This window comes from Panthera leo, chromosome A1 (assembly GCF_018350215.1).
Source record: "Panthera leo isolate Ple1 chromosome A1, P.leo_Ple1_pat1.1, whole genome shotgun sequence".
In the NCBI taxonomy this organism is placed as follows: Eukaryota; Metazoa; Chordata; class Mammalia; order Carnivora; family Felidae; genus Panthera; species Panthera leo.
The window spans coordinates 27962513-27975355 of record NC_056679.1 but is presented as its reverse complement, the minus strand read 5'-3'; the positions used below and the strand labels follow the sequence as shown (position 1 = coordinate 27975355).

The window sequence follows — 12843 nt, the reverse complement described above, 5'->3', positions numbered from 1 at the left end:
ACGCAGCAGAAGTGAAAAGGAAGGGGAGTAAGAAGAATTATTTTTCACACACAGGTGCTACACTGTGGGGTGACGTATGCTTCTTGCTCTGTTGGGTTGTTAAGGTCCCTGCAGAACGAGCTGGATGGGGCCCATCCTGACACAGCTCTGAGCTGAGATGAGACCCTCTCTAGTGGCTGAGCCACAGAATCTACTCCTGGGTATATAGCACTAGTCAGGTGAACTCAGACTTCTGGCTGTTCCTGTAGATTCCATGTGCAGTAACAGCTTGATAGCAGAACTCAACTAGGCTTTTCAGAGCTTTGCCATAGATTCGTCATTGCAAAAAAAGTCATCAATTAAAAAAAAAAAGCCACTTTTATATTTATTTGGGTATAGTATCTTTAAAAAAAATTCCCTTTGTATGCTCTCCTTGGATGATAGCCATGTAGAAAGAAGCATGGTTGATCCCTTTTTAAACCCATATTTATGAAAACCGTTTCAGTAACCCTGGTTTGTTTTGATTCCCTCTTCTGGTAGCCAAAACATTATTGCAGTTCCAAGGTGCATGCCATGCATGCGTTCTGTTTCCACTGACGTTCAGCTCTTGAGTACCCACCACCAAAATGCTGCTAGCGATGTTTCCCTTGTTTCGGGGTGGTATACTGCTCTTTGTCCCGGCTGTAGCCAGGATAAAGAGTGATAAAAGCTAGGCTCTGCATTCACAATCGAACATAAAGGGATCACCCTGCTCTAGGTCGTTCACTGGTCCTTAGGTGCTTCTCTGCTCTGGCTTCATCGGAAGCCTTTTGGGAATCATATTTTATCTTTCTTTGCATCTCCATAGTGCTGAGCACCTACAAAATAATGGATGAAAGTCTCTGGTTGTGCTGTGATAAATACTGTGATGAATGAAAGCATGAATAAAAACCGTAATCTTTTTGTATCCTTTCCTTTTTGAGTGGCCACCAGACAGCTCCTCTCTGGTTGGCCAGTCTCTTTCTTCTCCAAGCACATGCTCAGCTCCAGGGCTCATAACAGTAGTAACCTGATTTTTGGATTTCATGGAGAGTAAAACTTAAAACAAAAACAAGTGAAAAGGGGCATCTGGGTGGCTCAGTCGGTTAAGCGTCCGACTTCAGCTCGGGTCACGATCTAGCGGTCCGTGAGTTCGAGCCCCGCGTCGGGCTCCGGGCTGATGGCTCGGAGCCTGGAGCCTGCTTCCGATTCTGTGTCTCCCTCTCTCTCTGCCCCTCCCCCGTTCATGCTCTGTCTCTCTCTGTCTCAAAAATAAACATTAAAAAAAAAAGTGAAAAAAAAAAACACTCGAGACTAACGTAGGTCTCCAACTTATTATTCTGACAAGGAAGTCCAATAAAAATAACCAGCAATGTGGTAGGTGAATAATGCCCCCCGCCCCATATGTCCATGTCCTAATTCCTAGAACCTGTGAATATGTTACCCTTCCATGATAAAAGGGACTCAGCAGATGTGATAGTTAAGAATCTTGTTTTTGGTGGGAGCTGCAGCATTTTTTTTTTTTTTTTTTTTTGTACTCTAGATAAACCGGGGGAAAAAATGCTGCAGCCCCAGCGAAAATCTTGACTGTAGCCTGGTAAAAGACCCTGACCCCTGACCCCAAACTATACAGCCAAATTCCTGACTCACAGAAACTGTGTGAGATGATAAAATCTTATTTTTGTTTTAAACCATTAAATTTCAGGGTGATTTGTTATGCAATATATAACTTATGTATTGAAGATGATGCAAATTGAAAATTTACCGTGAGATACTTAATCTAACTCACTTGTGAAAAACAACAAGCCAAATACTTACTGTTAATTGGGGGAAAATTTTGGTGAGCAGAAGTGAAGAAAAATAATTCAAAAAAGTAAACATCAAACAGGAAACTGACTACAACTAGGCCATACATTTTGGCAGAAACTGGTTAGCTGTTCAACAAACCCATTTATTCCCCTGGATATACCGCTAGGCTATAATTGCCAGCCTTCCTTGCAGTTAGATATGGTAATAATATTGGGTGGGGGGGGGGGGGAGGAGAAAGAAACATAAGATGGAAAGATTATTCTGGCTCATCTGGGTGGGCCTAATGTAATCATAACAATCTTTATGAGAGGGGGACGGACAGGAGGCTAAAAGTCAGAAAGAGACTAGGAGATGCCAATAGGAGGCTTGAACTCCATGAGCCAAGGAGTGCAGACAACCTTTATAAGCTTGAAAAGGCAATGGAACAGATTCTCCCCAGAGCCTCCAGAGGGAAGATAATTATGCCCACCCATTTGGGACCTTCAGAGCTGCAGAATAATAAATTTGTGGGCTTTTTAAGCCATTTGTTGGCAGTAACTTGTTACAGCAGCAATAGAAAATGAATACAAGAATTTGTGTTCCATTTCTTCCTAAAAGTAAGAAATTCTTCATGGTAAAAATGGAGGGTGAATTGGATCCTCTCAAAAAAGCACATTGGCAACTTTGCACAATATACAAACAAGTGCACGGTATATGTGGTCCACAAGGGCATGTTTCTGTTGTTTCTTCCTGCTCTGAAGACAACAGAGGGAAAAACCAGAATGGCTATGTGAAGCCTGGAGCCCTTGCCCCTTTGCTACTCAATGAATATCAAGCAAAGTGAAGAGCCTGCCTCCCCTCTACACGATGAGAATCACTGGAGCAAAACCCCAAGCTTCTCCCACAGGAGAGGGTAGAGCTCTCCCTCTTCTCCATATTTTGCACTGGCTTCCAGAAACCTGCTCAATCCACTAATTGGAGAATCTGAGTTGCTTTGTTAAAGTGGAATTGACCTAGATAAGTCTTATAAGTTTCATTTAAGTCTAAGTGAAGTCTATTGAGCATACGTAGGTTTTATTCCAATACCTTTTAGAGTCCAGGGATAAGAAGTAAAGGTCTAGACTAGCTTAGTAAAAGCCCAAGACTTTCAAAGTCTTTTCAAATGCTGTCTTTAAAGATCTACATTTCTCCCTTGCATCAATCCTTTTAAAGGGGGCTTAATAACAGGGTCTTATTTCTTTGCTATATTCATCATGAAATATCTCCATTCCTAACCACGTTCTCCAATTGTAAAGCAGTAGGGGTGTGATCAACATAATGAACTCAATTTCCTCTAGCAGCTCTTTGCACTGCCAGAAGGAAGAAGGAGGCTATTTTCTTGCAGCAGAAATTAGACCCTTTTCATCTCAGTGCTGCACAAGATAGCTCTCCACTGATTTCCTCACAATGGTGGTATGAATAGCTCAAGAGCCTTAACATGAGGTACAAAGTTATGGCGATAGCACTGTGGTTATGAGCTCAACCTTTGGAGTCAGACAGACCTGGGTTCAAATCCTGACTCTGGCTCTTCTTAGCTGTATGTTATGGGATGAGTTGCTTGACCCTTCTAAGCTTTAGTTTCCTTATATGGGGTTACGTTAAAAGCACCTGGGCCACTATGAAAATTAAATGGTTAATGAATGAAATGCACTTAGCATAGAGCTTTATCACAATACTTAATATTCAATTAATGTTGGAATATATTCTAGGTATTAGTTACACAAATTTTAGAGGTTTTTTTTTGGGGGGGATGATTAATATTCTCTGTGTGCTAAAGTTCTAAAACTTCTTCCTCCCTTCCTGCCTTGATGTCTGAACTTTCATTCCATTAGGAGGCAGTTGTAGTGCAAAGGAGTTCACTTCTAATGGATGTTCTCTGATAACTTGAGTCTCTCTGGAATTGAACATTGGCTAGAAAGGGTAATGAGGGCTTAGTTGATTGTTCAACCCTTGCCTTAGAATCATGCACTATTTCTGTGGAAATCCCCTTTATGCCTATGAAACCTCCATATATCAAAAGTTATTTCCATCTGCATTCTTTCCTGTTTTTCCTCTTATTCTTCTGACCGCTTACAGGGCAAGAAACTTCATTATCACTTTTTCTCAATTTGACTCAGGAGGCTTTTGTCTTTGCCAGGCTTGGTGCCTGGACCATCTACAGGCTTTTGAAAGTGAAAGACACATCTATAGTGGAGCCATTGGTTCCTCCCCCGCTACTCCACCCCGGCTCATGCCTGTCTAGGATTTGGCTCTTAGCACTCCACTAGGCTCACGGTTTTTGTCTTATTTTTTAAACAGGCAACTTTCTGTCATGGAGCCACATACACCTTTATCACCACCTGTCAATAGATATTTCATGTCCATTAGTTCTTTAGGTCAGCCTTGCACCATTTAATAAGGCATCTAAAAGTATCTTTTGCAGTAGAAGCTTGTGTGGAAGAAATCATTTTGGGGATTCCAACATACACTGAATTAAATCTATCATTCCCTCTCACCCTTGTACTTTTGTGTTTCTAGGACCAATGACTGAACCAGTAAATTGACATGTGGGCAGCACCCTTGATTCCCTTCTTTCACTATACTTACTCAATCTCCAAATTCTGTTGACTTGTCCTCCACAATTCTTGACTTTATCTTCTCTCTTTACCTACAGGCATTGTCCTAGTCTAGGCCACCTCATCTGTTGCCTGATCACTTTGATACTTCTGGACTGGCCTCTGCCTCCAGTTCTTCCCCTGTACATTGCGGACAAGGTCATCTTTTGGAAGTACACATCAGGTAGTCAATGACCCCTTGTTACCCTCAGGATGTACTCCATGCTCTTCCATGGGACCTACACTGGAATCCAGAGGTGGCTCCATCATTATTGCTTTGTTATCTTGACTAAGTTGCTGTACCTTTGAGGGCCTCAGTGATCACATCTGTAAAATAAGGATAATGATGGTACCACATGAGATTGTTGGGAAGATTAAGTGTGAGGATATATGGAGAGCACTTTGGATGGAGTCTGGCATATAACAAGGTCTCAGAACTATTAACTATTGTGGCTGCTGCATAATGAATTCTGATACCAACAGCCAGCTGTAGACCCAGTGGGGGGGGGTCTGGGAGAGGCTTGAGTCATCTGGAAGTCCCACTGTCTTCTCTTCAAGATTGGCAATAAAAATGGAACTGAAGATTATTAACGAACTTTATCATTTTTGATCCCCAAATTAGAGAAAATGCTACAGAATTGAAGCCAGTGCCTGGTGTGTGTGTGAGAAGGAAAGGAAGAGGTAAAGATGAGATTTGATGTATCATTTCAGCTTGAGATATGAGGGAGTAGAGGTTTATTCCATAACTAAAACCAAGAGTAAACGATGAATTGAATGGGTTCTAGAGCAATCCAAACCACTCTAGCTCTCTCTAAGCTCAGCATGACAGAGGGGCACCAAGCCTATAAAATTAACAGTGTTTATGGGCTACGTAGATGCTAATATTTTACACATTTATAGGGATTATCTTATTGCATCAAACTTCATTATTTGGACTCTGCACCTGTAAGTAAAGATGCTATGACTTTTTTCAAAAGTCAGTATATAAATATAAGGAAAATAGTTATGTTTCAAAGGATAGCTTTATAAACTTCTTTTAATGCTTTCCATCCTAAACTGTTTGAGGCCTAAATAAACTGCTTTGGATTCCTAAGGGGTGTCCATTGTTCTAATGACCTTGAGATTTCTAGAAAACAAAACCAAAGTAAGAATAGAGTCTATCAAGCCAGACTTACTCCACTGGGTTTTGTATATAAATTAATTAGATAAGACAGTTCCTACATCCCTCCCTTATCTTTTTATATGGATAGGACCATTCCTTGAAAACTATGGGCCCCATATTGGCCCACAAAGGTACATGTAGCAAAGGTTAGCTCTGTACCCTTCGATGATATCAACATTGATTACTGATCACTCAGTTTCAGGTAGGATGGAGGAATACCTATTTCATTTCAAGAGTTCTTGGATTTACCTTCCAGGAGGCTCTTGTCTTTGGTATTGTTCTAAATAAGTGGTTCTCAGTCAAGAGAGATTTTGCCCCCCTGGGGTATTTGGCCATGCCTGGAGACATTTTTAGTTTCCACATTTGGAGGGGTGGGTGGTACTGATATTAGTGGGTGAAGGCCCAAAATGTAAGGGCCTTAAACCTCTTACACTGCACAGGGCACCTCTCACTACAGAGAATTATCTAGTGAAATGTCAACGGGCTTAGGGTTGAGAAACCCTAGAGTAGATGCTCTTGGTCTGACAGGGATAGCCTGGGCAAACATCCTCCTGATGTTCATTCCGAATATCCACCTAGAATGTTTCTAGACAGGATTCAAAGCATGGAGGCCTCCAATGGGTTCCAGGAGCTATGGACACAAACTGCTCAGCCCCTCCCCTCAAGCCTCCCTCACTCCTTCACTGAGGCCCCAAATGAACTCATCAGGTCCCTTTCCACAATTTGAAATAAAATTTAAATTGTAACTACACTTGGGAAGGAAAACAAATTGACCTCGGGTTTCAAAGAATAAGTGAGGTAGTTACAATTTTCTTGACAAGCAATTCTAATGAGGTACAGAGAACACAAAGCCTCTGGTAGGGTTACCAGATTTAGCAAATAAAAATACAAAATAATTTTAAGTGTAAGTGTGTCCTAAATATTGTCTGAGGCATACTGGTACTGAAAAGTTATTTGCTATTTGTCTGACCCTCAAATTTAAGTGGGTATCCTGTATTTTATTTGTCAACGTTTCCTCTGGGTGATTGAAGAGCGCAAGATAGTTCTTGAAGGAGAGAAAAGAGGCAGAAGGGTTTGGGATCTCTAAGATATATTATATCCAAAATGAACTTATTTGGTCTCTCTCTTCCTGAGTATTAAGTAAAATGAGGATAATAACAATAGTACCTATATTATAGGAAGGTTTTGGGGGTTAGTTAATCAATATATGTAAAGTACTCACAACAATACCTGGCATCTAAAAACTCAGTCCATGTTAATTAATATTATTATTATTGTCATTATTAATTATTATCATTAGGACGATTAGTATTATTCCAAGGCAACTGGGTGCATCTTGGTCTTTTTTTTTTTCTCTCTCTCTGTCCTTTGGACTTTAACTTCACTCCCATGATTTGGAAGGGTAGAAAAAGCGAAACTGTGTACCCTTTTTCCAAGGGAGTTATGCACGTGACTGTTATTCGGTAGCAGTATTGGGCAGCAGATAGTTTTCCAAACTGGGGTGCCCATCTTGCCTCAAATACCTGCATTGCCAAGAGAAGCATCTGCTTTTCAGAATAGCCCATGCCTGATTTCTGCCAGGAGCCACCGTTACAATGCACTTGCATTCCTTCATGACAGGTCCCGAAGACGGATTGCAGTTGCTATGGAGAAAGAACCTACATCAGTACAAGATAATTTGTTGTGCTAATTCTACGGGGGAGAAGAATGAGTAGTGCTCTGGGAAGGGCAATTTTCCTGTGTGTATCGTTTTTTTCTCATATATATGCATGAAATACACACACACAGACCCAAATACAGCAAATAGCTTCTTCTATATATAGGCTTTTAAAAAAATCCATGTTACATAGATGTCTGAAGCATTCTATTCTTTTCAAAAACCTCTGATAACTTCTTCTTGCCTATAGAATGATAGAATCGTATGGCATTAAGCACCATTTGAAGAGAGAGCCAGGGCAAGAGGAACCTAAAGGAAACTGAGAAGGAAGGGGAAGAGGAGGAGGAGGGTTTTCAGAGGAGTTAGTTTTATTGGATCTAAAAACAAAATTTACCCCACAGTGAAACATACTTTAATATCTATGCTGTTGTTTTCTTTTTTCTTTTTCACTCATCACAGAATGAGTAATGCATCGCAAGCACTTACTTTGGGGAAACAGAGACCATAGTGTAGATCTCACGAAATCACTTTTTAAAATCTCTGTATTATGCTCTTGGAATATGTAGAGCCAGCCTTGCATAAAATATCACAGTTTTGTCTATTACCTTCAATTCTGCAGCAGCCCAAAGGTATGGATTAGATATATCACCACTTACTGTTGTGGAAATACATCTGTTACCATATTACCTCATGGTAGTATCTAAAAAATTCTTTCCTCTGTAGGAATCTCTGACAAGCTGTTATTCATTTCCTTGAAGTTAAAAGAATCTGTGGGAGGAAGAGGAGGAAGGAACATTGTCACTGAGAAGGAAGAAAAGAGGAGGAGGGAGGAGGAGGAGGAGGAAGAGGAGGAGAAGGAGGAGGGAGCTTTACCAATGAAATTGAGGGAGAAGACAGTTTCACAATAAAAGGTGTGGTAAAGAGTGCAGAATTCTGGGAGTTAGACTTTTAATGGGAGGGACTTGAAGAGTGAATAGAAGAAGTCATCTTGATGAAGATGATTATGTAAAGTGTTATTTTGACACACATTTCGATGCTCCAAGCACAGAATAATGGTGGTGAAAACATAAAAGAAGAAAATCCAGAAGACACAGTCGTGCTCGGAATCTCTTACTGAAACAAAACCGAAACAAAGACTTCAATAGGTACGGTGAATTGCAGACTGAACACAGTTAAGGAGAGCACTGGAACATAGGAAGATAATGAAAATCAAGAAGGGTGGATGGCTTCCAGAAGGAAGAAAATGGATTCTTTCTATCAGGCTCCATAAAGGGAAGCAGCCCAGCCAACATTTTCATGTTAGCCCACTGAGTCCTGTGTCAGACTTATAACCTAAAGAAATGTAACATAATGAATTTGTGTTGTTTTAAGTCACTAAATTTGTGGCAATTTATTACAGCCACAAAAGAAAACTAATGCATGCATATAACTGATAGAAGATTGACACTCATAACATATGAACTCCCTCAAATTAATAAGAAAATATTTTAAAAACTCAGTACAAAATTAGAAAAGGATATAAACAGGACATTAACAAAAAATAAAATACATATGGTCAATAGACATACAAAAAATGCTCAACTTTACCATTAATACTGAAATAAAAATTAAAACAATAGAGCAGTGTCATATCATACCATTAACAAAATATCTGAAAAGAACAAATATGTGGAGAATTGGAGAAACTATGACTCTATTACAGTGTTCATTAAGATAACAAACTGATACAACCCCCTTTCAGAGCAATTTGGTAACCTCTAATAAAGCTGAAAATATACATAGCTATGATTCAGCTAGTTTCCTTTTGGATATATTCCCCCAGAGGAACTTACACATGGACTCACGAAGAATGTTCAAGGATGTACAAGAATGTTCATTGGAAACAACTTAAGTATTCATTAACAGGAATGTGTCTACCTGAATTATGGTATTCTGCTCAAAATTACAGTGGCTTTTCATATAAGAGATAAAGTCAAAGTTCTTAGCATGATTTATGAAGCTGTATGTAATCCAGCCTTCATTATAACCTGGTAATTTTTCCTTTGATTTTCTTCATTCCAGCCACACTGGCCTCCTTGCTGATCCTTAAACATAGATGTATTTCTGCCTCAGGGCCTTTGCACTGGATGTTCCCTCTGCCTGACGCACTTTTCTTCCACATTCTTACCTTCTTCGGTATTTATCCAATGTCACCATTCAACGAAGCCTGACCCGACTACCCTATCTAAAATTGCAAACTCCCCCACCACTGACACTATGAACCCCCTTACCTGTTTCCAGTTTTCTTTTCTATAGTATTTATCACATTCTAATGTTTTATAATTTATTTTATTGCTTACTGTTTATTATCTGTTTCCTTCAAGAACAATAAAGTCCAGACGAGCAGGGTTTTGGTTTTGCTCTGCTAATGTAGTCTGAGATCCTAGACTTGTGCATGGCACATACCAGGAATGCCATAAATATATTTTAAATAAGAATAAATGGAGACAGAGAAGCTTAAGAATTTATGACAAGTTAAAATTTTATGAAAAGTTAAAAATTTATGAAAAGTTAAAAAATCTATAAAAATATTATAAAGTGTATATGAATACATATCTGCAATAATAGTGTAATAACTTTCATCAGATTGATAAACATCAAAATCAGGATAGGTATTATCTTGGAGGAGAAGGGAAAATTAAATTATGGAGGTAAACACAGAAACTTCAACCAATATCTCTATTTCTTTTTTTAATGTTTATTTTTGAGAGCGAGAGAGAGAGAGAGAGGGAGAGTGTGTGTGTGAGCAGATGGTGGAGGGGCAGAGAGACAGGGAGACAGAGGATCTAAAGCAGGCTCTGACAGCAGAGAGCCCCGACGTAGGGCCTTGAACTCACAAACTCATGACCTGAGCCAAAATCAAGAGTCAAATGCTTAACCGACTCAGCCCCCCAGGCGAGCCAGCCATATCTATATTTCTTAAAAAATAAGATTTGAAGCAAATGTAAATGTTAAGATTATTAATTTGTATAATATGTGTGTAGGGTGCTATGACTCTGTATCATCACCTGTATGTAATAATTCTGTCACAGCGAAAAGTGACAACATGGCACCATAGGAAAGGTCAAAGTAGGGACACCCAGCGCTGACGCACTTGTAAAGAAACTTCACGTGAAAACGAGGCGAGAAAGTGAGAGATAAAGAGGCTTGAGGGAGGGTCCTTTTTAAGATGAGAGAGTTGAATGTGTCTGCATACTAAAGAAGAGGAAGAAATACAGACGGAGGGAGGGAGAGGGAAAAAGGAAGAGGGGAGAGAGGAGAGCTTGTAGGTAGAAGAAGGGTGATGAAGATCAACTAGCTTCTGAGAAGGATGGGAGTTATAGCTTGCTTCTCAGGCCATAAAAGTAATGTGAAGCCACACTGTGAGACTCACTCACTCACTCACTATTTATTATGGCCCCACCATTGGGAGAATTCCAGCTTCCTTGTACAGGATTCCCAGCAGAAGGGGTATCCTCCAGGGAGAACTAAAACCCATTCAAAGTCCAGGGGATGGAGAATGTGACGTGGTTTTGGAAGAGTCTGAGGTGTTTACAGCACTATGAAGGCTCCAAAGGGGTAGGCAAAAACAAACAAACAAATAAAATAAAATAAAATAAAATAAAATAAAATAAAATAAAATAAATGGTGGAAGGGAAGGTAGCAAGGAGAACACAGAACCTTGGAGAGACATTGTTCTGTGTCCCACGAAGACAGAAACAGAATCCAATCCTGCCTAGTTGTTGGAAGAGAGGATTTGCCCACTGATGCAGTGAACTGGGTTGGTAGGAACAGAGGCGAGAGAGGGAGGCGTGATCCTGTCTCCTTGGTCCCCAGCTGAGCTCTACAGCTTTCAAGCCTCCTCCCAAATGTAGTTTTAGCCCTGGGACCCTGGACGAGTCTCTCCCATCAAATCGCAACCAATGTCTGTGTATTTGGGGGCAAGAGTGATAAACTTACTGACACTCTCCAGCTGTAGTGAAAAACCTGACCTGTAAGTATATTTTTTATTGTGGTAGAAAACACATGTCAAAAATGTTACCATCTTAACCATTTTTTAAGTTTACTTATTTATTTTTGAGATTGAGAGAGAGAGGGAGAGAGAGGGAAAAGGGCAGAGAGAGAGGGAGACAGAGAATCCCAAGCAGGCTCCTTACTGCCAGTGCAGAGCCCAATGTGGGACTCAAAATCATGAACCATGTGATCATGACCTGAGCCAAAATCAAGAGCTGGTGGCTTAACGGACTAAGCCTCCCATACACCCCCCATCTTAACAATTTTGAAGTGTACACTTAGTAGTGTTCAAGATATTTACATTGCTGTGAAACAGATATCTAAGAATTGTTTAATCTAGCAAACAGAAACTCTATCCTCACTGAACAATTCCCCATCATTCTACTGTGTATATCTATGAGTTTGACTACTTTACATACCTCATATAAATGGAATCATACATTATCCATCTTTTTGTGATTGGCTTATTTCACCTAGAATAATTCCTCATTTCTTGTAGCATGTGATAGGATTTCCTCCCTTTTTAAAGCTGCATAGTATTTCATTGTGTGTGTATATCACATTTTGTTCATTCATTTATCCATTGATGGTCATTTTGGTTGCTTTCACCTCTTGGCTATCATGAATAGTGCTTCTGTGAAGGTAGGTATGCAAATATCTCATTGACATGCTGCTTTCAATTCATTGATACATACTCATAAGTGGAATTGCTGGATCAGATGGTATTTCTATTTTTAATTTTTTGAGGAAACTTCATGCTGTTTTCCATGATGGCTGCTCTATTTTATAATTCCATCCACAGTGTACAAGGGTTTCGAGTTTCCCACATTCTTAACAACACTTACTATTATTTTTATTTTTATTTATTTTATTTATTTATTTTTTAGATAGTAACTATCCTAAAGGGTATGAGGCGATCTCGCATTGTTTTGATTTTCCTTTCTCTGATGATTAGGGGGAAGTTGAGCCTCTTTTCATATGTTTGTTGGCTATTTGTTTATCTTATTTGGAGAAATGCTTATTCAAGTCCTTTGCCAATTTTTAAATTGGATTATTTGTACTTTGTTCGTTGAGTTGTATGAGTCTGGATATTAACTTATCGGATATATGATTTGCAAATATTTTCTCCCTTCTATAGGTTGGTTTTTCAATCTGTTGATGATGTCCTTTGATGAACAAAAAAATTTTTTTTTTGTTTGCTTTTAGTTTTTATTTGAATTCCAGTTAGTTAACATATACTGTAGTATTAGTTTCAGGTGTAGAATATAGTGAACCAACACTTCCATACATCACCCTCTGCTTATCACAACAAATGCACTACTTAATCCCCATCACCTATTTCACCCTTCCACCAACCTCCCCTCTGGTAACCATGAGTTTGTTCTGTATTGTTAAGAGTCTGCTTTTTGGTTTGCTTCTCTCTCTTTTCACCCCTTCTTTGCTCGTTTGTTTTGTTTCTTAAATTCCACATATGAGTGAAATCTTATGGAATTTGTCTTTCTCTGACTTATTTCACTTAGCATTATACTTTCTAGTTCCATCCATGTTGCTGCAAATGGCAAGTTGTGTTCGTT

General features: G+C 39.4%; 1 long non-coding RNA gene across 1 annotated transcript in view; it reads left to right on the top strand.

Moving 5' to 3' along the window:
- LOC122198935 overlaps positions 1-12843 on the top strand; it is a 45486-nt gene that overhangs the window by 17490 nt on the left and 15153 nt on the right. Inside the window, exon 3 of the long non-coding RNA XR_006193231.1 lies at positions 4478-4602. This is a non-coding gene — a long non-coding RNA (uncharacterized LOC122198935). The remainder of the gene's footprint in view (positions 1-4477; positions 4603-12843) is intronic.